This window comes from Ornithorhynchus anatinus, chromosome 7, assembly GCF_004115215.2.
Source record: "Ornithorhynchus anatinus isolate Pmale09 chromosome 7, mOrnAna1.pri.v4, whole genome shotgun sequence".
NCBI classification, from domain to species: domain Eukaryota; kingdom Metazoa; phylum Chordata; class Mammalia; order Monotremata; family Ornithorhynchidae; genus Ornithorhynchus; species Ornithorhynchus anatinus.
In genome coordinates this window covers 77189314-77215141 of record NC_041734.1, presented here as the reverse complement: position 1 = coordinate 77215141, position 25828 = coordinate 77189314, and positions in this window count along the sequence as shown.

The following is a 25828-nucleotide window of genomic DNA, read 5'->3' as shown; positions in this document are numbered from 1 at the left end:
CTTTTTCCCCCCACTATTTTTTTTTTAATGGTATCTGTTAAACGCTTATGATGAGTCAAATACTATTCTAAGCCCTGGGATAGATACAGATCATGTCGGTGAGAATCAGTCCCTGTCACACATGGGGCTCACAATCTAAGTAACCGGCATTGAATCCCCATTTTGCAGTTGGGGAAATCGAAGCCCAGAGAAGTGAAGTGAATTGCACAGGGTCATACAGCAGGCAAATGGGGGAGCTGGGATTAGAACCCAGGTCCTCTGACTCCTCAGCCTGTGCTTTTTTTTTCATTCGTTTATGGTATTTATTAAGCATTTACTTTCAGTACTAAATGGTGGGGTGGATATATGCTAATCAGGTCAGACACAGTCTCTGTCCCACAAAGGGCTCACAATCTCAATTCCGATTTTACAGATGAGGTAACTGAGGTCCAGAGAAGTGAAGTGACTTGCTCAAGGTCACACAGCAGACAAGTGGGAGAACAGAGATTAGAACCCAGGTCCTTCTGACTCCCAGACTCGTGCTCTAGCCACTAGGCAAATCTGGGGGACCAGATGTCCTACTCTCTGGCTGGTCACACGTTGGTGACTGCTCCTCCCGTTGCCACAGGCAGGTGCACCTTGGTCCAGTGACCAAGAGTTCGCCTAGCAGAAGGAGACCGGGGTAGAGACTCAGGAGACCCAAATTCATTCATTCATTCATTAGTATTTATTGAGCGCTTACTATGTGCAGAGCACTGTACTAAGTGCTTGGAATGTACAGTTCAGCAACAGATAGAGACAATCCCTGCCCGATGACGGGCTCACAATCTAATCGGGGGAGACAAACAGCAGAGCAAAACAGGACAAAACAAAAACAACATTATCACGATAAATAGAATCAAGGGTATGTACACCTCATTAACAAAATAATAAAATAAAATACAATTAAATAATCTAATCCCAGTTCCAGCACTTCTCTGCTATGTGACCTCAGGCTCGTCACTTCACTTCTCTGTGCTTCAGTTTCCTCATCTGTTCAATACCTGTTCTCTTTCCTACTTGAGAATGTGAACCCTGGGTGGGGTAGGGACTGTGCCCCAGCTGATTGTTCTGTATCCATGCCAGGGCTCAGCACAGCGCTTGGAACATAGTAAATGCTGAACAAATACCACAAATACTACTGGTGGATTTATTCCGAACCCCTTGCATGCCCCGTCCCAGACCGGCAAGCTCCCTTTGGGTGACAGGGTGCAGGATGTGAGTACTGTCTTGCTTTCATTCATTCATTCATTCATTCATTGGTATTTATTGAGCGCTTACTGTGTGCAAAGCACTGTACTAAGCACTTGGAAAGTACAATTTGGCAACAGATAGAGACAATCCCTACCCAATGGGCTTACACACATTATTATTATTATTATTATTGTTATGTATTTGTTAAGCATTTACTATGTGCCAAGCCCTGTACTAAGTGCTGGGGTAGACACAAGATAATCAGATCCCACATGGGGCTCACAGTCTGAGTAGGATGGAGAACAGACATCGAATCTCCATTTTGCGGATGGGAACTGAGGCACAGATAAGTGTCTCGCCCAAGATCTCACAGCAGGTAAGTAGCAGAGCCAAGATTAGAACCCAGGTCTTCTGGCTCCCGGACCCATGCTCTTTCCATTTGACCACGCTCTTTCTCTACCGTGCAGGCTTCACACATGTACATATTCTGACAGGCACACAAGCACCTGTGAACCTGTGTACACACGGACACTCCCAGAAGCCCACTCGCACAGACACACACATACGCACCCACAACACGCTCTGCCTGGGCAGCAATTCCAGAAACAGCTCTTCCTGTCAATCACACCCACACCCCCTAGGTAGCTATGACTGTGCCCATCCGGGATGGGGGAAGAGGGCGATCACCTGATGAGGACCGGCAGCTGAGGCGGGCAAGCTGACCGGAGGCATCCCCGGCCGGAAACACGATCCCTGGCACCCGGACTCCCTCACCGCCGTTGTCCGCAAGCCAAGGGAAGCGTCCTGGGCCCCATAGCAGACCCCCGTGGGCCCCCAACCCCCCTCCCCATCCCGCCGGCATTTCCTTCTCCTCTCTGGACCCCCACCAGACCCACGGGCTCTCTGGGTTGGCCACACGGGGGGCCCCGGTGGAAGAAGCCCCTCGAGCTGCGGAAGGCCTGGGCCGCTCTCCCGGCGGCCCGGGTGCTATTTAAGAAGCCGGACTCTCTCCGCTGTTCCTGGGAGCCTTCCAAGGACCCGAAAGGTCTCGGGGCTTTGTCGATGGAGACTTCCTGCCTCCCCTTCACCCTTCGCTTCTCCTTTTCCCAGAACGGAATGGGCGCGGGAGGCGAGCTGTGCCCTCTGGCAGGGCAGAATCTCAGACAAATCCCTGACCCACTCTGGGCCTCCCTTTCTCCTGGCGTGGAATGAGGTAAATTCCATCTCCTGTTCACTCACTCATTCAGTGGTATTTATGGAGCGCTTACTGTGTGCAGAGCACCGTACTCTGTCGCAGGAACCGACTGGGAGCTTGCCAAGACCGTGTTCACCTCGCTCTGCCTCGCCGCCACTGCCGCGGTTCCTTTCACTCTGTGGAGAAGCAGTGTGGCCTAGTGGATAGAGCACAGGTCTGGGAGTCAGAAGGAACTGGATTCTAATCCCAGCTCCACCTCTTGTCTCTGTGTGACCTTGGGCAAGGCTCTTCACTTCTCTGTACGTCTGCTACCTCAGCTGTACAAGGGGGATTAAGACTGTGAGCCCCACGTGGGATTTGGACCATGTGCAACCTGATCACCTTGGATCTACCCCAGTGCTTAGTACAGTATCTGGCAGAGTAAGCGCTTAACAAGTACCTTAAAAAGAAAAGGAAAGGGTTACTTGGTTACTCTGTGTAAGGCTCTTTGGGAGCTGAGGTGAGGTAACCTTTGGGATTTCCGTAGACTTCCTGAGAGCAGGGATCTCATCTATTAAGTCTAGTGTACACTCCCAACCTCTTAGTACAGTGCTCTGCACGCAGAAAGTGCTCAATAAATACTATTGAATGATTGATCATTATTTAACCACCCAAGTATGGATGACCAGTTGGACTGGAGTGCTTTTTCTGTTCAAAATGAAATAGACTGGATAATTACTTAGACTTGGACTGTGACCAACCTTATTATCTTGTACCTACCCCCAGTGCTTGGCACTTAATAATCGTTTAACCCATACCATAAAAATAAAATAAAAATGAATACTTAAGAGGAAGGGATTTGTTCTGAGTAGCCTGACACTTTGCAGGCCTCCCAGGTGCCCGCTACAGCCCTGGCCTGGAGGGCTTAGGCCTCGATCTCGCCTCTCCCAACGCCGACCCCTAGCCCACATCCTGCCTCTGGCCTAGAATGCCCTCCTTTCTCTAATCGGAGAGACAACGACTCTCCCCTTCTTCAAAGCCTCACTGAAGTCCTGTCTCCTCCAAGAGGTCTTCCCAGGCTAAAACCCATTTTTCCTCATCTCCCATTCCCTTCTGGGCAACCCTGACTTGCTCCCTTTGCTCTTCCCTCCTCCCAGCCCCAAAGCACTTCCGTACATATCTGTCATTTTATTTATTTGTACTGATGTCTATTTCCTCCTCTCTAGACGGTGAGCTTGTTGTGGGCAGGGAATGCCATTGTTTATTGTTGTACTTTCCCCAAGCGCTTAGTACAGTGCTCTCCACACAGTAATCACTGAATAAATATGATTGAATGAGTGAGTGAGTGAGTGAGTGAGTGAGTGAGTGAGTGAGTGAGTGAAGAAGCCTCCTGGGGGAGTCCCTGGGGGAGTCCCCTGGGTTTTCCTGCCACGGTTGGAGGGGGCGGGCTGGAGTCTCCCTACCCTGGTTAGAGGAAGATTCCCCAGCACAGCTGGAGGTGTCAGGCCTGGGTCTCCCTGCCATGACCGGAGGGGTGGGGTCTGGGTTTCCCCACCCCAGTTAGAGGGGGACAAGCCTGAATCTCCCCACCATGGTGGGAGGAGGACAGGTCTGGATGTCCCTGAATTCTCATCCCCCGCCAGGTGTTTCGGGCAGGAAGCACAGACATCACTCCCCTTTTTCTGAGCAGCTTGTTTGGCCCCAGATCTGGCTACTTGCCCCTCTTTCTCCTTTTATCCTCTCTTCCCAAACCGGGACCCTGAATCCGACTATTTTCACTCATCCCTTCCACCCTGCTTTCCCTCCTGCCCTTCAGTCAACAGTTGGAAGAAGCCCAGTTGTCTCTCTTCACCGGCAGCAGCCTGCGCGGTGGTGGGGAGTGAGGGGCTCGGGGACCTCCCCAGGACTGGCGGCCTTCTTTTTCTCCAGGATGGAGTGAAGCGTCCTGGTCTCCATTCCACCTGAGGATTCAGAAGATGGTAACAAGAGAATCTGGCTGAACCAGTTTCCTTTTTCAACTTTATCTTGTGGACAAAGGGCTCTTTGAATGCGGTGTCTGTCTGGGTTTGGTTCCTGGTGATGGGGTTGGAGGTCGGGGCTCAGGAGGCTCCTACATTCCGCGGGCCCTCGGAAGTTTGGAGTTCAGCTTGGGCTGGGGGGTGGGGAGCAGAGGGGAGAGGTGGGAATGGGGCTGGGGGCCAGGAGGGCAGAGATGGGATGGGAGTTTAATTAATAATAATAATGATGATGTTGGTATTTGTTAAGCGCTTATTATGTGCAGAGCACTGTTCAGAGCGCTGGGGTAGATACAGGGTAATCAGGTTGTCCCACATGAGGCTCACAGTCTTCATCTTCATTTTACAGATGAGGGAACTGAGGCACAGAGAAGTGAAGTGACTTGCCCACAGTCACACAGCTGACAGGTGGCAGAGTTGGGATTCGAACCCATGACCTCTGGCTCCCAAGCCCATACTCTTTCCACTGAGCCACGCTGGAGAGTAGCCACAGCAACGGCCACTTCCTGCCCGTTTCCCGGTGGGTATCGATGATGATTCTGGCTCTAGGTTGGCCTGACAGATATGTCAAGACACTTCGCACCATCCCCGGGCTTTTGTAGGTATTGATAAGTGACCCGCCTTCCCAGCAACCGAACGTAGAGGATCTGTGCCGCTCGGACACCGGAAGAGACAGGTTCATTCTTCTTTTTTTCCTTCTTCTCCTTCTCCTTCTCCCAGCGTGGCTTAGAGGAAAGAGTCCGGGTTTGGGAGTCAGAGAACATGGGTTCTAATCCCGGCTCCACCACATGTCTGCTGTGTGAACTTAGGCAAGTCACTTCACTTCCCTCTCGTTTCTCCTCAGACCGAATAAATCTTTAGTGGGGGAAGCAGCGTGGCTCAGTGGAAGGAGCCAGGACTTCGGAGTCAGGGGTCATGGGTTCGACTCCCGGCTCTGCCACCTGTCAGCTGTGTGACTGTGGGCAAGTCACTTCACTTCTCTGGGCCTCAGTTCCCTTATCTGTAAAAAGGGGATTAACTGTGAGCATCACGTGGGACGACCTGATTACCCTGTATCTACCCCAGCGCTTAGAACAGTGCTCCGCACATAGTAAGCGCTTAACAAATACCAACATTATCATTCCCTGTGGCACAGTTACCTCATCTGTAAAATGGGGATCAAAACTGTGAGCCCTGTGTGGGATGGGCATTGTGTCCAACCTGATTAGCTTGTATCTTTCCCAGTGCTTAGAAGAGTGCTTGGCACATGCTTAACAAAAACCACAATCATTATTATTATTGTTATTATTATTCTCTGTCTCCTTTTTATTCTCATTAATGATAACAAGTCCATTAATTAAACATGTTTAATACAATAAATAATAATAATAATAATATGGTCCTGCCCATCTCTCCCAATGTCTGGGCAGCTCTGATCCTTTCATCCAGGGGAACCTCCCAGGGAGATGGGCCATATAACAATATTGGCAAAAAATCACGGTGATAAGAAGTACTGACTGTGTGTCAAGTGCTGTACTAAGTGCTGGGGTAGATACAAGATAATGAATCTGGATACAGTCCCTGTCCCACATGGGACTCTCAGTCTAAAGAGCTCTGAATCCAGGCAGAATTGGTCTTTGTAACTGACAAAATGAAATAATAATTATAATAATAAATAATAATTATGGTACTTGTTAATCACTTACTATGTGCCAAGCACCGTTCTAATCCCTGGGTAGATACAAGATAATTGGGTTGGACACAGTCGCTGTCCCACAAGGGGCTCACAGTCTTAATCCCCATTTTTCAGATGAGGTAACTGAGGCACAGAGAAGTGAAGCAACTTGCTTAAGGTCACACGGGAGGCATGTGGCAGAGCTGGGATGACACTCTTAGAACGGAGGCAAGGTCATTTAATCGATCCATTGATGGTATCGTTGCTCCTGACAGGAATCCGGACCCTGACTGTCAGACCCATGGTCTTCCCACTAGACAATACCCATTTCTCTAGAAGTCTTTCATAAATGGAAGCTGGCTTCCCACACCAATCAATCAACAAGTGGAATTTATTCAGTGCTCACTGTGTGCAGAACATTGTACTAAGCATCTGGGAGACTACAGTGCAACAGATTAGGCGGTCACGTTCCCTGCCCACCAGGATCTCACAGTCTCGAGGAGGAGACGGACCTTAAAAATAAATCGTGGTAACCGACACAAGCGTTGAGCGTCTGTGTGGCCTAACCCAGCTGGGCCTGCCTCACAGCTGTGCTGTTGCACAAGGCCATTTCGTCACCCCGACCGAACGCTTAGGCAGCGTGCTAGCCTTCCGCCTTGGTGGCCGGGCTGCAGTCATGAGGAGTAGCCAGTAGACGGAGGCTCCAGGCCAGCCGTGGGGGGCGCGGGGGAAGGGGTCCACAGCTGACCTGCTGAGGGGGATCTCAGCATCTGGCAGATTTGCCTGGAGCTGACTCCGATGTGCAGCCTCTTTTTTTTAAGGCATTTGTTAAGCACTTACTATGTGCCAGACCCTGTACTAAGCTCTGGGGTGGATACGAGATGATCGGGTTGGACGCAGACCCTGTCCCACATCGGGGCTCACGGTCACTCATTCATTCATTCACTTGTATTTATTGAGCGCTTACTGCATGCGCTTATTGTAATAAGTGCTTGAGAGACTGTAATACAACAATAAACAGACACATTCCCAGCCCACAGCGAGCTTACAGTGTAGAGATCTTAATCCCCATTTTACAGATGAAGGAACTGAGGCCCAGAGAACAATAATAATAATTATGGTATTCATTAAGCACTTAGTATGTGCCAAGCACTGTTCTAAGCGCTGTAATAGATACAAGGTACCAGGTTGTCCCACTTTTCACAGTCTTAATCCCCATTTTACAGAGGAGGTAACTGAGGTACCGAGAAGTGAAGTGACTTGCCCAGGGTCACACAAGAGGCAAGTGGCAGAGCCGGGATTAGAACTTAGGTCCTTCTGACTCTCCGGCCCTTGCTCTATCTACAAAGTATGCTGCTTACATCATTTCCCCTCACCTCCAACCTCCCCCCCCACCCCCCCTCCCCCCCCATCACAATTCCCCAGTATAAGTGACCCTGCGGAAGCCAGAGGGAGGTTGGCTCCTAGGGGAAGAAGAGGGGAAAGAGGGGTTCCTTGAAGAACATTCCGTGAGAATCAGCATGGACTGGGTGGATTTTCCTTGACTTCCAGGCCCCTGTTCTTTCCACCGGCCATACTGCATCTCCTCAAACCACTCAATCTTCCAAGAGTTTCAGATAAAAGCTACCAGTTGAAGACTCCTCTTTGGCCTCAGGCCTGCTGAGGAGGGATGAGGGGGATGGGGAGAGCTGAGTCCTCTCTCCTTTCCCCCCCAGGGACAGGTGGAAGAAAGAAACCACCCCTCCTCCCCACAGTTCTCCCAGCATCCACAATTGATATCAATCAATCAATCACTGGTATTTATTGAGTGCTTACAGTGTTCTGAACACTGTACTACCTAAATACTTGGGAGAATCCAATAGATAAGAGTTGGTAGACCCATTCCCTGCTTACAACAAGCTTTCTCTGGACCGTAAGCTGACTGTGGGCAGGGAATCTGTTTACTGTTATATCGTACTCTCCCAGATGCTTAGTACAGTGCTCTGCACTCAGTAAGCACTCAATAAATATGATTGACTTACTGAATGTATAGAAAATGAACTGACAGTGTAGAGAGGATATGAGCTATAATGTAGTCTACGATATGATCTCTGGGACAGGATTTCGGCCCAGTGAGCCGGCGTGGCGACTGGATCTAGAACCCGGAATTCTCTTATTCCTGTTCATCACATTCATGTTAAGGCAGGGGGATGGGCCTGCCAGGGCACTTCCATCGCCAAGCCCGCAGCCGGTCCAAATGACCACTGACCACTGGGCTGAGTACGCATCTCTGGGAGTCCCTGAGGCTCTCTTACTCAGAAGTGGTGACCCTGACACGGAGGGGGGCCAAAAGGCAAGTAGCAGAGCAGCCTAGTGGAAAGAGTGTGGGCCTAGGAATCAGAGGAACTGGTTTTTTAAACCCGGCTTTGTCACCTGCCTGCTAGATGACCTCTTCTCTGGGCCTCAGTTTACATATCTGTAAAATGTAAAACGTCAGTACCTGTTCTCCCACCCCCTTAGGCTTGTGAGCCCCATGCGGCTCAGGGATTGTGTCCATTTATCTTGAATCCACCTTGGAGTTTAGTACACTGCAGAAAGACCTTAACGGTCACTGCCATTATTATTATTAAAGCTGTTCCCTTCCCATTTCCACATTTGTTGTTGCATAGGAATGTGCTTCTCAATCGTTGTTTGTTGTTTAGATTCTTTTTGTTTTCTAAGTGACGTTTTCTTTGTTTGGCCTTTTTCCTTGGGGGATGGAGCCCTGGCCCCCTCACGATACCTAACTGAGCTATAGTAATAATAACCATAACACTAGTAATAATTGTGGTATTTAGTGCTTAGTATGTGCCAGGCACTGTACTAAGTGCTAGGGTGGATACAAGCAAATCGGGTCCCGATCCCACATGTGGCTCACAGTCTCAATCCCCATTTTACAGCTGAGATAGCTGAGGCACTTGCCCAAGGTCACACAGCAGACAAGTGGCAGAATTAGAACCCAGGTCCTTCTGCCTCTCAAGGCCGTGCTGTAACCACTGTAATACCTTATGTACTTTGTAAATGTTTGCAGATGCCTTGACCAAAGAAGGAGATGATGCTATTTTGCCCATCGGACTTTTCTCGCAGTTAAAGAAGCTCTTCGGGTTTGGCAAGAGTCTCCCGAACCCTGAACCTTAATTAATCAATGGTATTTACTGAGGACTTACTGGGTGCAGAGCACTCTCCTAAGCATTTGAGAAAGTACAATACGAGTGGGCAGACACATTCCCTACCCACCAGGAGCTTACAGTCTAGAGGGCCCCACCACTGATGCTTTCTGAGCTGTTTCTTTTCCAAATTCCTAAACTTTCTGAAGAAGCCAAACTCCTTCTCTTGTCTTCATCCTCGAAAATAGCCAAAAAGTAAAATAAATATTACTCTTTGGCTAAAATCTAGTGGCTTAAGTTTCAGCCCAGATCAAACGTGAAAGCTGAGTTACCATGTATCAATAAACAAGAAAATGAAATAATATACACTCTACTGTGAGTCAACGTTTGCAATACAGAAAGGAATTTCATTTGAGAAAGAATTTTCTACTTATGGAAAAAGATATTGCTGAGGCTGCTATCAGCAATGAGATCCTGTGCATACATACTTTCTTAGAGATGTTCCTTTTTTTAAAAATGGTATTTGTTAAAGCACTTACTATGTGCCAATCACTATACTAAGCACTAGGGTAGATTCAAGTAATTGGGGCGGACACAGTCCCTTTCTCACATGGGGCTCACAGTCTCAATCCCCATTTTACAGATGAGGTAACTGAGGTACAGAGAAGTGAAGTGACTTGCCCAACATCACACAGCAGACCAGTGGTAGAGGCAGGATTAGAACCCATGACCTTCTGACTCCCAGACCCGGGCTCTTTCCACTAGGTCTCATTTTGTCTTGTTCCTCCAAGGATCCCTCTAGACATCACTCTCATACAGGTGCTTTGCATTTCCACTTGTCCCACCTGCAGTCAGTTAAGCAATCATATTTGTAGAGTGCTTACTGTGTGCCGGGAACTATATTAAGTACTTGGGAGAATACAGTACAATAGTTTTGATAGACAAAATCCCTTCCCACAAGGAGCTTATAGTCTAGGGGGGAGATGCACAGTCAAATTAATTTCAGACAGGGAAAAATATGTGCAAAAAATAGTGTGGGCTTGAGGGTGGGTTGAATATCAAGTGCTTAAGGGGTATAGATCCAGGGAATATGTTGGTTATACTTTTTTAAAAATTTGGATGGTATTTGTTACGTGCTTACTATGTATCAGGCACTGTTCCAAGCACTGGGTAGATAGAGAGTAATCAAGTGAGCCCGTCTTGGGGAAGGGATTGTCTCTTTCTCTTGTCGAATTGTACATTGCACATTCCAAGCGCTTACTACAGTGCTCTGCACATAGTAAGCGCTCAATAAATACTATTGAATGAAGGAATGAAGTTGGACACAGTCTCTGTCCCACATGGGGTTCACAGTCTTAATCCCCATTTAACAGATAAGGTAACTGAGGCACCGAGAAGTGAAGTGACTTGCCCGAGGTCACACAACCGGATGGCGGAGCAAGGATTGGAAACCAGGTCCTTCTGACTCCCAGCCCATGCTCTATCCGCTAGGCCACTTTGCTTCTCTGTTGTGCTGTTCTCTCCCAAGTGCTTAGTACAGTGCTCAGCACACAGTTAACACTCAATAAATATGACTGATAGATTGATCCAAGTCCATAGGTGAAAAGGGGAAATGAGGACTTTAGTCAAGGAAGCATTTTGGAGGAGGGGTGATTTTAGTTGGGCTTCGAAGGTCAGGAGAGAGGAGAGAGGTGGTCTGTCAGACATGAAGGGGAGGGAGTTTGAGACGGGAGGGAGGATGTGAGCGAGGGGTCAAGGTATCTTGAGAAGTTGGTGTTAGAGGGGCAAAGTTTGTGGGTTGGGTTGCAGTAGGAAATCCGTGAGGTAAGGTAGTCGGGAGAGAAGACGGAGTGCTTTTAAAGCTGATGGTAAGGAGTTTCTCTTTGATACGGAGATGGATGGGCAACAACTGGAAGTTTTGGAGGAGAAGAGAGATGTGGACTGAATGTTTTTGGAGAAAAATGATCCGGGCGGAAAAATGAAGTATGGCCTGGAGTGGAGCGAGCCACATTAATCCAATCATTCACCCTTTCCCATCTGGATTACTGTATCAGCCTCCTTGCTCATCTCCTTGCCTCCTGTCTCTCCCCCACTCCAGTCCATACCTCACTCTGCTGCATGGATCATTTTTCTACAGAAACTTTCAGTCCATGACTCCACATCCTCTCCTTCAAAACACCCAGCGGTTGGCCATTCCTTCCACATCAAACCAAAACTCCTTGCCATTGGCTTTAAAGCCCTCAGTCAGTTGGTCCCATCCTAACTCACCTCACTGTTGGCCTACTACAGTCAACCCTGTTTAATAATGTTGGTATTTGTTAAGCGCTTACTATGTGCGGAGCACTGTTCTAAGCGCTGGGAGAGATACAGGGTCATCGGGTCGTCCCACGTGAGGCTCACAGTTAATCCCCACTTTACAGATGAGGTAACTGAGGCACAGAGAAGTTAAGTGACTTGCCCACAGTCACACAGCTGACAAGTGGCAGAGCCGGGAGTCGAACCCATGACCTCTGACTCCGAAGCCCAGGCTCTTTCCACTGAGCCATGCTGCTTCCTGTTTAGTTCACCCCTCTTGTGCCAACTTCCTCACTGTGCCCCAGTCTCGTCTCTCGCCGCCAACCCCTTTCTCATGTCCTCCCCATAGCCTGGAACTCCCTCCCCCTCCCTATATGACAGACCACCACCCTCCCCACTTTCAAACCCTTGTTAAGGTCACATCTCCTCCAAGAGTCCTTCCTCTTTTCCCCAGTTCCCTCTCCCTCCTGCATCATATGTGCAATTAATAATAATATAATAATAATAATGGCATTTGTTAAGCACTTACTATGTGCAAAGCACCATTCTAAGCGCTGGGGAGGATACAAGGTGATCAGGTTGTCTCACGTGGGGCTCACAGTCACAGATGAGATACCTGAGGCACAGAGAAGTGAAGTGACTTGCCCAAAGTCACACAGCTGACAAGCGGCTGAGCCGGCATTTGAACCCATCACCTCTGACTCCCAAGCCCGTGCTCTTTCCACTGAGCCAGGATCTGTGACATTTGGACATTTGGTATTCACCCCACCCACAGCCTCACAGCCCTTCTGTACATCACTCACGTACATAACTATGCATCCTATATTACAAAGTATTTCTTTATATTAATGTCACTCTCCCCCTCTAGACTGGAAGCGCGCTGTGGACAATGGAACATGTCTACCAATTCTGTTGTACTCTCCCTAGTGCTTAGTACAGTACTCTGCACACAGTAAGTGCTCAATAAATGAGAGCAGCTTGGCCTGTTGGATAGAGCATAGGCCTGGGAGTCAGAAGGCCCTAGATTCTAGTCCCGGCTCCACCACTTGCCTGGTATATGACTCTGGGGGAGTCATATACCACTTAACTTTTCTGTGCCTCGGTTACCTCAGCTGTAAAATGGGGATTAAGACTGTGAGCCGCACATGGGACAGGAACTGTGTCCAACTTGATTTGCTTGTACCTACCCCAGTCCTTAGTACAGTACCTGGCACAAAGTAAAGCTTTTTTTGCAAGGCATATGTTAAGCGACTAACAAATACCGTGGTAACATAATAATAATAATAATGTTGGTATTTGTTAAGCGCTTACTATGTGCCGAGCACTGTTCTAAGCGCTGGGGTAGACATAGGGGAATCAGGTTGTCCCACGTGGGGCTCACAGTCTTAATCCCCATTTTACAGATGAGGGAACTGAGGCACAGAGAAGTTAAGTGACTTGCCCACAGTCACACAGCTGACAAGTGGCAGAGCTGGGATTCAAACTCATGAGCCCTGACTCCAAAGCCCATGCTCTTTCCACTGAGCCACGCTGCTTCTCCATAGTGGATAGAGCATGGGCCTGGGAGTCCCAAAGTCATAGGTTCTAATCCTGACTCTGCCACATGTCTGCTGGGTGGCCTTGGGCAAGCCACTTTACTTCTCTGTCCCTCAGTTATCTCATCTGTAAAATGGGGATTGAGACTGTGAGGCCCACGTGGGACCGGGACTGTGTCCAACCCAATTTGCTTGTATCCACCCCAGTATTTAGTATAGCATTATTATTATTATTATTATTATTATCAATAACCTAAAAATACCACTGATGATGAGGGTTATATGAAGGGAGGTAGACATTAAAATAAATTATGGATTTGCACGTAAGTGCTGACGGGGAGAAGGGGTGAATATCAAGTGCTTAAAAGGTACAGATCCACTGCATAGGCAGAAGGGTAAGGGAGTAGAGAAGTTGAGGGCTGAGTCAGGGATAGGATGAGTGTTTGAATCAGAGTGATAGCAGTTTGGATGGAGAGGAAAGGAAGGATTTTAGAGAACCCAGTTCTCTCGACTCCCAGCTCCGGGTTCTTTCCACTCGGCCAAACCTGGGGAAGGGAGGCGTCGTGGTGGTGGCTCAGGTGGGAGAATATGGGCTTGGACCTTCGTTCTTTATGTCCCATTTCAAATCCTTGATCTTGACAACTCTGAAAAATCACCTTCATAGCTTTGGAATGACTTTCTTGTTGGCTGGTTAAATGGGTGTGTTACTTTTCTCATTTCCACTAAATACACAAATAGAACAGTGAAAAGATGTTGAAATTTTCCAAATGATTAGTGATGGCTATAAAATCGCTCACTCTGCATTGTCCCCTGAAGAAAGCCTGGATATTTATGGTTGCCTCTGACCAGACTTCTATTTATTTAAAGTGTTAGATTAGATCGCCTATCCTTTTTCACATCTCTTTATAATACTGCACAAAAGCTATGGGGACTGATAAAAACTGGATACTGTGACCCACTTGTATAATGGTAAAACAGCAGTGAGGATATTTATTGAGTGCCCACTGTGGGCAGTGGGCACTGTATTAAGCAGAGTTGGTATTTGTTAAGCGCTTACTATGTGCAGAGCACTGTTCTAAATGCTGGAGTAGATACAGGGTAATCAGGTTGTCTCACGTGAGGCTCACAGTTAATTCCCATTTTCCAGATGAGGGAACTGAGGCACAGAGAAGTTAAGTGACTTGCCCACAGTCACACAGCTGACGAGTGGCAGAGCCGGGATTCGAACCCATGAACTCTGACTCCCGAGCCCAGGCTCTTTCCACTGAGCCACGCTGCTTCTCTTGAGCCACGCTGCTTCGGAAAGTTGAATGTGCAACTCCAGGGGTCATGGATAGAGGGTGAAGCCGCAGCGGCCATATGATCTCAGACAGACACGAACCTTAAGTGTTCTTATGTTTTATGGAGACAGGCCTTAAGTGTGTTCTGTCAAGTAGTAGTAGAGTATAGTCATAGAATATAATATGGAGCTTAACCTACTGAATGCAGTGCACTGAACTGAGCGTTGAGAAGAACAGAAGCACAGTTCATTCCCTACCCATGAGAAACTTACATTCTAATGGAAGGGATTGCCATGGAAATATTCCCAAGCAGTAGAATGAATGTATTTGAATGTGTAATTATAAATATGCATATATATGCAATAAATATATATATACACACATGTATATGTAGAGAGAGAGAGCTGAAAACGGCCATAACTAAATAAGCAGCGTGGCTCAGTGGAAAGAGCCTGGGCTCGGGAGTCAGAAGTCATGGGTTTGAATCCCAGCTCTGCCACTTGTCAGCTGTGTGACTGTGGGCAAGTCATTTCACTTCTCTGTGCCTCAGTGACCTCATCTGGAAAATGGGGATTAAGACTGTGAGCCCCACGTGGGACAACCTGATTCCTCTGTGTCTACCCCAGCGCTTAGAACAGTGCTCTGCACATAGTAAGCACTGAACAAATACCAACATTATTATTATTATTATAGTATTTAGTATAGTATTACTATGTGTCAAGCGCTGTTCTACGCACTGGGGTGGAAACAAGATCATCGGGTTGGACCCAGTCCCTGTCCCACATGGAGTTCACAGTCTTAATCCGCATTTTCCAGATGAGGTAACTGAGGCTCAGAGAAGTGAAGTGACTTGCCCAAGATCACACAGCAGGCAAATGGCAGGGCCGGGCTTAGAAGACCGGTCCTCTGACACCTGGCCTGTGCTGTATCCACCAGACTCCACTGTTGAGACTCAGTAAACCTGGATACGTATCTTCAGCAGCTCCATTGATCTCAGCCGCCGCCTCGTCGATCAAACCATCCCTGCAGTCTAGAGGATGACCTTACAGTCTAGAGGATGGGCTTTACGTTCTAGAGGATGAGTTTACAGTCTGGAGAACAAGCTTACAGTCTAGAGGGACCTGATTTCAGGGGCCTCCTTGTTGGGGCTCTTGAGTTTCGGCTCCACTGCTAAACAGATTGGCGGGAAAGTGGTATGGCATCTCGGGCCTAGTGGTATCGATCACTCTGTCAGTCAGTGGCATTTGAGTGTCGCCTGGGTGATGGGCACTGCTCTCTGCCCTGAAAAGAAGACCAAAGTAGCAAGACCCACAGAATTCCCGGCCCTCCAAGAATTTACAGTCTACCGGCATACCGGTACACAACTCCTTTTCTATTTTCCTACCTGTCTTATCTTTTTGAGTCCATCTCCCCCTCAAGATTGTAAGCTCTTCTCTAGACTGAAAGTTTCTTAGCAGGAAGGGATCATGTCTACCTAGTCTATCGCAGTCTCCTTTCCTAAGAGTTTAGTATGGTGCTCTGCTTGCAGTAAGAGTTCAATAAATACTAACTGATCCCATCAGCCAACACTGACTGGGCACTCACACAGTAGCTGCTCAGTCACTACTATGAATTGATTGATCGGTGGGGGAAAGAGTTCTCTTCTGGACACGTTAATTTTGAGGTGTCGGCAGGACATCCGGGTAGTGATGGGCAAATCACTTTACTTCTCTGTGTCTCAGTTCTCTCATCTGTAAAATGGGATTAAGATTATGAGCCTCACATGGGGCATGGACTGTGTCCAATCTGACTGGTTTGTATTCATTCATTCAATCATATTTATTGAGAGCTTACTGTGTGCAGAGCACTGCACTAAGCCCATGGGAGAGTACAGTGTAATAGTAAACAGACCCGGCCCACAAAGAGCTAAAAGTCTGGAGACAAGCTTCTACCCCAGTGCTTAGTACAGTGCCTGGCACATAGTAAGTGCTTAACAAATATCAATAAAAAGAAAAAAAAAGCAATCCACATGTTCCGTTGTCTCCATTCTTCTCCCGCCTTCCACAGGAAGCTCCGGTCGATGTTCCCAAAATTGGTTCAGAAGGAAACATTTTAGGGGAAATTGCACCCCTTGATCTGTCCGGGCAGCTCATAAGCACTGTTGGTTTCAGGAAGGCCAGCCGGCCGACACCCCGACTGACCTCCATGCGCTTTGGCCGCTGCTCGGATCCAGCTGTTTACGACCGATCCCGGAGCTGTGCGGGGGTCAGTCTTGGGCCGGGCCGCACCTCGGGCGAGGGGCTCGAATGGCCCCCAGAGCTTGCAACCGAGTCCAAACTCCAAGCCGGAAGCCCTGAGGTCAGAACTCCATCCTCCCTTCTCCGGGATACAGCTGTCCAGAAGCGTTGCTCGCTGGGAGTCGGAAAGAGCCAGCCCAAGTGCTTAGTACAGTGAACTGGACCCAATCGGCCTTAACAAATGCCCTCGATAGATTGATTTTTTAAAAAAATGATATTCGTTAAGCGCTTAGTATGAGTAATTCATTCATTCAATAGTATTTATTTAGCGCTTACTATGTTCAGAGCACTGTACTAAGCGCTTGGAATGTACAAATCGGCAACAGATAGAGACAGTCCCTGCCTATTGATGGGCTTACAGTCTAATCGGGGGAGACAGACAAAAACAGTAGCAATAAATAGGATCAAGGGGATGTACATCTCATTAAAGCAATAGCAATCAATAGAATCAAGGTGATGTACATTTCATTAACAAGATAAATAGGGTAATAAAAAATATATACAATTGAGCGGAGTAGCACAGTGCTGAGGGGAGGGGAAGGGAGAGGGAGAGGAGCAGACGGAAAGGGGAGGAAGGGAGCTTAGCTGAGGGGAGGTGAAGGGGGGTGTAGAGGGGCAGCAGTGGGAGCAGAAGGAAAAGGGGAAGCTCAGTGTGGGAAGGCCTCTTGGAGGAGGTGAGCTCTAAGTAGGGCTTTGAAGAGGGGAAGAGAATGAGTTTGGCGAAGGTGAGGAGGGAGGACGTTCCGGGACAGTGGGAGGACGTGGCCCAGGGGTCGACGGCGGGATGGGCGAGAACAGGGGGCGGTGAGGAGGTGGGCGGCAGAGGAGCTGAGCGTGCGGGGTAGGCAGTGGAAAGAGAGAAGGGAGGAGAGGTAGGAGGGGGCAAGGTGATGGACAGCCTTGAAGCCTCGAGTGAGAAGTTTTTGTTTCTAAGCACTGGGGTAGATACAGACTGCTCAGATTGGACACAGTCCCTGTCCCACATGGGGCACCCAGTCTCAATTGATTGAAATAATCCATAGCATTTACTGACCCACGACTTGGTGCAGAACATTGTACCAAGCCCTTGGGTGTAGGAACAGTAGCAATGATGTTTTTTGAGCATGCGCTTGGGAAGTTCATTCTAAAAAAAGTGACCAGTTCACTGCCTAAAAAAGAACTTATACGCTCATGAAGAAGACTAGCATAAAAATATTTCTAACTAGACTGGTTAATATGAATAACTGAGTTTGCAGCTATGTGGGAGTGTTAAGGAAGGAACAAGTATTATTGATTGAGTGACTACCCAGATCCTAATCCTATGTTTTCATCCCCTTGTTAATACCTGTGGTATTTGTTCAGCATTGCACTAAGAGCTGGGGTAGAAGAAAGATATATCAGGTCAGACACAGTCCCTGTCCCCTGTAGGGCTCACAGTTGACGTAGGAGGGACAACAGATACTAATCCCCATTTGACAGATGAGGAAACTCAAGTACAGAGAAGTGAAGTGGCTCGTCTAAGACCACACAGCAGGCGAGGGGCAGAGCTAGGATTAGGACCCAGGTCCTCTGACTCCTAGCCTTGTGGTCTTTCCACTAGGCCACGCTGCAAAAGGCAGGAAAAGGTGATGGAAAAAAGACAGATGCACAGACAGAAGGAAAGCAAGAGATGTGGGCGGACAGAAAGGCAGGAAGGTCAGACAGAAGCACAAGCTCACTCAGACACACCCACCCTGACAGAAACAAACACATACACACAAGAACCCATACACACACACAAACACACAAACACACCCTCCTCCACCTCAAAATAACTCACCCAACGCCCACGGGCCCTGTGTCTCTAGAGCAGGCTGCTAGGAGAGAGTTAGGAGCAAAGACAGCTATAGTAAAGAGGATGGAGGCTACATATCCCGAAGAGGAAAGATCAAGTCTTTGTTCTCGATCAAGTTTTGACTTTTTCATCAGTTCCTCAGAGGGGGCCGTTCATTCTAAGTCCTTGGGTTTTACCAGCTCTAGGGGTGAGTTTCTGCTTAGAGTCAGACTTGAACCTCCCTTAGGGAGGGATTTGATTCTCGACTCCTTGTTTGCCACAACGGGGAAAGGACTTTTAGGAAGAAAGATGGAAGTGGGTTTTTGGGAGAAGGCCGTAACCCCAAGGCCCCCCACCACCCCAAGGGAGCTCCCCTCTTCCAGCCAGTGGGTCAGCTGGGGATTTGCGGGGGTGGGGAGTGGTGATGTAAGAGTTTGAAGGCTAAAAAGCTCATTTAGCTTCAACCTGAAAATATCCTAGGAATTAAGGAGAAATGGTTTGGCACCGTTCCCTTCAGTTCTGGCTCAACTAAAATGGTTTTGGGAAAAATGAATCAGTGAACTCCCAGTGCCCCTGGGCTGGCTTATCTGGGGTCCACATATATGTGTGAATATTTGTGTGTGTTAGGGGGAGGGAGGCTGTCTGTCTGAACCCACCAAGGCTGGACCTACAGTCCCGGCCCTACCTTGTTCACAAGAAGGCTGAGCTCTGCTGCATCGTCATATTTAATGTTTGCGGTACCTGCTGCTGCTTTCTCTGTTCCTCCTTGTCTCTGGTTTCATACCAAGCTTTTGCTGCAAGAGAGCCATTCCTCTCTCAGTGACAGCGTGCCATGCTGGTCTGTCCTCAACAATCATTTTCTGGCCCTCCTGGCTTTTGATTTTTCAGTCAATTCATTCAATTCCATCTTATTTATTGAGCGCTTACTGTGTGCAGACCATGGTCCTAAGCACTTGGGAAAGTACAGTTCAGCAACAGAGACAATACCTGCCCACAAAGAGCTTACAGTCTAGAAGGAGGGAGACAGACACGAAAACATCAAACAGGCAACAGTAACAACATTATAAACAGAAAGAATTATAGATGTATACACATCATTAATAGAAATAAATGGAATTATAATTATAAATATGTACATCTATACACAAGAGCTGTGGGGTGGGGATGGGGGTAGAGCAAAAGGAGGGAGTCAGGGCGATGGGGATGGGAGGGGAAGCAGAGGAAAAGGGGTGCTTAGTCTGGGAAGGCCAGATGAGGTTTTCCAGTTTCAGGTCTCCATACAGCAGTATGTTTGGGTAGCCTGCTTTTGCTCGTTATCTTCATGTGTATTCTCTTTACTCATATGCTTATAATGTTCGTATTTGTTAAGCGCTTACTATGTGCAGAGCACTATTCTAAGCGCTGGGTAGATACAGGGTAATCAGGTTGTCCCACGTGAGGCTCACAGTTAATCCTCATTTTACAGATGAGGTCACTGAGGCCCAGAGAAGTTAAGTGACTTGCCCGTGCTCTTTCCACTGAGCCATGCTGCTTCTCTACTATTATTATTTACAGTGCCAAGCACAAAGCACTTACAAATATTCAAAAAAAAAAGCAACATCACATTAAATGATAGCATTTCACCGGAGTGCTGAGCTCAAAGGGTCACATCAAGACCGCCTCTGAGGAATGGGAAGCAGCTCTATTTATCACCTGGGAATCATGCACTCACACACACACACACACACACCCCACACAAACTCTTCTTCCTCCCTTCTTCCCTCCCCCCAGTCCAATCTCTGACAAAAAAAATTAAAGCTCTCTCATCCCAGTCCCTCGGGCACAGGATGGGTGGCTAAGGAGAGGTGAAAGGGTTGACGGGTGGAAACGAGTCACCCCTCAAACAGGAAGCGAAAAAACTGCGAGAGAGGGACAGAGCAAACTAATAAATAAAACAAGAGCCTGAAGGAAAGCGCTGCTTTGTCAGAATATAAATATTTCCCTTCCTCTTTTATCTTTAATGTAGTGTGAGAAGCTTATTAAAGGGAAGCCCATCTCGGTCCCTGGAGCCGAGCTGCAGAGCCAGACGGAGAAGCTAAATTTCATGTTGCTAGTCTTGGCCCTGTGCTTGTGGACTCTCTGGGCTGGAAGTGGATGGGAAAGAGGAGGGAGTAAGAGGGAGGGGGCACTTATTTATGTATTCGTAATTTAATTTAGACTGTAAGCTCATGTGGGCAGGGAATGTGTCTGTTTATTATTATACTGTCCTCTCCCAAGCACTTAGTACGTGCTCTGCACACAGTAAGTGCTCAATAAACACGACTGACTGACCGGGGATAAAGGCCATTAGAACCCTTGTCTCACTGGGCCCTGGTGTTCCCATTCTGGCGATGGCCACTGACAGTCCGGCGATGGTTTCCAGGGGAGGCTGACTTCTTCTGGGCATCGTGAGCCTGGATCCTAGCCATTCCCCTCCCGCCCTGTCATACATTCATTCATTCAATTCAATCCATTCATTCAATCGTATTTATTGAGCACTTACTGTGTGCAGAGCACTGTACTAAACGCTTTGGGGGAAGACAATACAACAATCAACAGACACATTCCCTCCCCACAACAAGCTTACGGTCTAGACGGGGGGAGACAGACATCAATACAAATAAATAAATTATAGCTATGTACATAGGTGCTGTCCAGATTTACAGCATGGACTTAATTTGTCTCTGGGAGTCAGGAGATGAGAGGATGATGATGATGATGGTATTTAAACCCTTACTGTGTGCTAAGCATTATACTAAACGCTGAATAAATGGAGAAGGAAAGGTCCCAGATTGATCAGTGGGACCTGGTGTGGGGAATTCTCCTGGCAGGGTGGCTGGTGGCTGGGAAGACCATGACCTTCACCCGGCCAGGATGAGCAGCTCTGCTGGTGGGGGCCGAGGGAGGAGCCAGGAGGAGAACCAAGATTCCCTTTCCTTCTCCCCCTCTCCAGCCCTGCCTTCTCCTCATCACCATTCCTGGCTTAGTGGCAACAGCACGGGCTTGAGACTCAGAGGACGTGGGTTCTATCAATCAATCAGTGGTATTTATTGAGTTCTTACTATATGCAGAGCACTGGGCAAGTCACTTCACTCCTCTGGGCCTCAGTTCCCTCATCTGTAAAATGGGGATTAAGACTATGAACCCCATGGGGGACAGGGATTGGGTCCAACCTGATTAGCTTCTATCTACCCCAGTGCTTAGTGCCTGGCACATAGTAAGTGCTCACTGGAAAGAGCCTGGGCTTCGGAGTCAGAGGTCATGGGTTCGACTCCCGGCTCTGCCACTTGTCAGCTGTGTGACTGTGGGCAAGTCACTTAACTTCTCTGTGCCTCAATTACCTCATCTGTAAAATAGGGATTAAGACTGTAAGCCTCACGTGGGACGACCTGATGACCCTGTATCTCCCCCAGCGCTTAGAAGAGTGCTCTGCACATAGTAAGTGCTTAACAAATACCAACACCTCCACAAATACCATTAAAAATAAATAGGAAAGAATCTGAAGTTCAGAGAGACGTTCAGTGATTTCCCTGAGGTCCCACAGCAGGCCAAAAGCAGAGCTGGGAAAGAACTCCAGGTCCCAGTCTCTGTTTTGACCACCAGGCCACACTGCTATTTCCAGTGTTGTCCCACCCTTCCCCTTGGCTGCCTTGTTTGGACCTCTATTACTATTATTCATTCAACCATACATATTGAACACTTACTGTGTGCAGAACACTGTACTAAGCACCTAGAAAGTACAATTCAGCAACAATATTACTATTATGACATTTGTTTAGCCCATACTATGTGTCAACCATTGTTCTGAGCACTGGGGTAGACACAAGTTAATCAAGTCCGACACAGTCTCTGTCCCACTTGGGGCGCATAGTCTAAGTAGGAGGGAGAACAGGCACTGAATCCCCATTTTACAGATGAGGAAGCTGAGGCCCGGGGAAGCAAAGTCACTTGCCCTGGGTGACCCAGCAGGCAACTAGCAGAGCTGGGGCGAGAACCCAGGTCCTCCAACTCCCAGGCTCTGACTCTTTCCACTAGGCCATGAACTCACTGTGGGCAGGGAATGTGTCTACCAACTCGGTTATATTGTACTCTTCCAAATGTTTAGTACAGTGCTTTGCAAACGGTAAGCACTCAATACACACCTCTGATTGACCGATTAGGCCAAACCGCTTTTCGGCCCGGCCCGGAGTGGATGGCTTTCAAACTGTCTCTGGGAGATATTCGGCTTCCCTTCCTTAGGCTGACGGTGATTCCGGTCCAAGCCTCTGCCCGCCACATTCTTCTCCTCCTCCGGGTCTCCGGAGACGGGGGGAATTACGGGTCTGCCCGTCTCACTTTGCCGGACGAGGCGAGGAAACTTCTGACCCCTTGTGAGCTGACAGAGATTGTCTGCCATAACTCACGGCCGGGCTCCATCCCGGCGAGCTGCTTTCGATGACCCTCCCGGCCAGCGTTGAATCACAGATTCCCGCCAGTTCCCACTCCCTCTCCGCTTGCAGGACCCTGGAACCTCATCCCGGCCTCCTGAAGGCTCCTTGGCCTCCGGCTCCAGTATGGCAACGCCCAGTCTGAGCCCTCTCAGCCGGTCGCTCTGGGACATCTGAAAGGGCCCGTGGATTATCCCTCCTGGGGAGCCTACAGATCCAGGACAAGACAGCTTATTAATAATAATAATGATAAGGATAATATCATTTGTTAAGCTCTTACTATTCGCCAGACACTGTAGTAAGCACTGGGAGTGGATACAAGCAAATCAGGTTGGACACCATCCTTGTCCCTCATGGGGCTCACAGTTTTAATCCCCATTTTACAGAAGAGGGAACTGAGGCACTGAAAAGTTAAGTGAGTTGTCCAAGGTCACACAGCAGACGAGTAGCAGAGCCAGTATTAGAACCCAGGTCCTTCTGACTCCCAGGGCAGGGCTCTAGCCACTAGGCCATGCTGCTACCTGGAGCTCTCAGGCAAGGACTAGAGCAGCATGGCCTAGTGGCAAGAACAAGGGCTTCCTCTGCACAGATCATCTTCCTACAGAAATGCTCTGGGCCTGTCACTCCCCTCCTCAAAAGCCTCCAGTGGTTGCCTATCAACCTTCACATGAAACAAAAACTCCTCACTCTTGGCTTCAAAGCTGTCCATCCCCTTGCTCCCTCCTACTTCACCTCCCTTCTCTCTTTCTACTGCCCACCCCATACGCTCTGCTCCTCTGCCGCTCACCTCCTCACCGTCCCCCGTTCCCTCCTGTCCCGCCGTCGACCCCCGGCCCACGTCCTCCCGCTGTCCAGGAACGCCCTCCCTCCTCACCTCCGCCAAACTAACTCTCTTCCCCTCTTCCAAGCCCTACTGAGAGCTCACCTCCTCCAGGAGGCCTTCCCAGACTGAGTCCCCCCTTTCCCTCTGCTCTTCCCCCTTCCCCTCCCCTCAGCACTGTGCTTATTTGTATATATTATTTATTACTCTATTTATTTTGTTAATGAGGTGCATATATATCTCCATGATTCTATTTATCTTGATAATGTTGTCTTGTTTTGTTCTGTTTTGCTCTGCTGTCTGTCTCCCCCATTTAGACTGTGAGCCCGTCATTGGGCAGGGATGGTCTCTATCTGTTGCCAAATTGTACATTCCAAGCACTTAGTACAGTGCACTGCACATAGTAAGCGCTCAGTAAATACTACTGAATGAATGAAAGGGCTTGGGAGTCAGGACGTGGGTTCTAATCACTCCGCCACTCGTCTGCTCTGTGACCTTGGGCAAGTCACTTCACTTCTCTGTGCCTCATCTGTAAAATGGGGATTAAGACTGTGAGCCCCAAGTGGGACAACCTGATTATTGGTGTCTACCCCAGTGCTTAGAACAGTGGTTGGCACAGAGTAAGCGCTTAATAAATACCATAATTACTACAACCACAGCCCATAGCAAAAGGAGCAGAATCCCCAAGCATGGCCATCACTCTTCTTTTTCTTACGGTATTTGTTAAGCGCTTACTATAAGTCAGGTCCCGAACAAAGCGCTAGGTAGGTAGAAGCCATTCAGGTTGGACACCGTCCATGTCCCACATGAGGCTTACGGTCTGAGTCCCCATTTTACAGATGAGATCACTGAGGCCCAGAGAAGCAAAGTGACTTGCCCAAGGTCACACAGCGACAGAGTCGGGATTAGAACCCAGGTCCTTCTGGCTCAGCAAGGTGTAGTGGATAGAACAGGGGCCTGGAAGTCAGGATGTCATGGGTTCTAAGCCTGGCTCTGCCAATAGTCTACTGTTTGGTCTGGGGCAAATCAATTCACTTCTCTGGGCCTCAGTTCCCACTTCCATAAAATGTGAACCCCACGTGGGACAGGGACCGTGTCCAACCCAATTCGCTTGTGTCTAGCCCAGTGCTTAGTATAGCGCTTGGCACATAGTAAGGGCTTAACAAATACCAAAATAATTACTCATCCGGGTCTTCTCAGCTCCGTGGCCCGTCTGGCACGGACATGACTCCAGGTGGCTTCATGTCTGGTATTTTCACTTTCAGCACCCAGCCTCCTTCCTCCTCAGTCTCCCTCCTCCTCGGCCCCCGCCCCTGAGCTCTGGGCTCGGAGACGGTGCCGGCAGGCATCCCGCTCTTCCTGCCACGAAGCTCTGGGCACCGAAGAGACCCATCTACCTGGAAGTCTGCAGGATTCTGCCTCTGTTGCTCTCAGATGGAGAGAAAGTTGCCCTCTTTTAAGCCCCGGTCCCTGAATCAACTTTCCAATGTCGCTCATTCTCCTCAACCTATTTTTCTAGTGGTATTTTTTAAATAATTAATAATAATATAGAGAAGAAGAACTGTGGTATTTGTTAAGTGCTTACTATTTGCCAGACACTACACCAAGTGCTGAGTGGATATAAGCAAATCGGGTCAGCCCCAATCCCTGTCCCACGAGGGGCTCACAACCTCAAACTCCATTTTGCAGATGAGGTAACTGAGGCACTGAGAAGTAAAGTGATTTGCCCAAAGTCACATAGCAGACAAGTGGGGGAGCCGGGATTAGAACCCATGACCTTCTGACTCCCAGGCTCGGGCTCTAACCACTACGCCATGCTGCTTCTCTAAATATGATTGATTGACCGACTGATCGATTGCCATGCAGGCCGCCTTCCCAGAGCCTGGCTAGGTCTTAGATGCATCCACGCATCCAGCCGGCACACTCCGAACCCAAGCTCTCCCCAGCTGTCCCGATGATGTGGCCAGAGCGTCATCTGACCCGGTCGGTCCAGTTTTGGGGGGGAGATTTTAACAACTGAACTGTGCTGAGCCCCTAGGGCGATGGTGACCAGGTCTCAATTTGCTCATCCTGTAGGCACTGGAGGCATCTAGTATGTTAGCACAAGGCGGATGCTCAGTAAATACCATCCCGATGGTTTCTGGGCTCCCCTGACCCGGGTGGGCCATCCCAGTGGGGCTCGGGTGTGAAGTAGGGGGTGGGAAG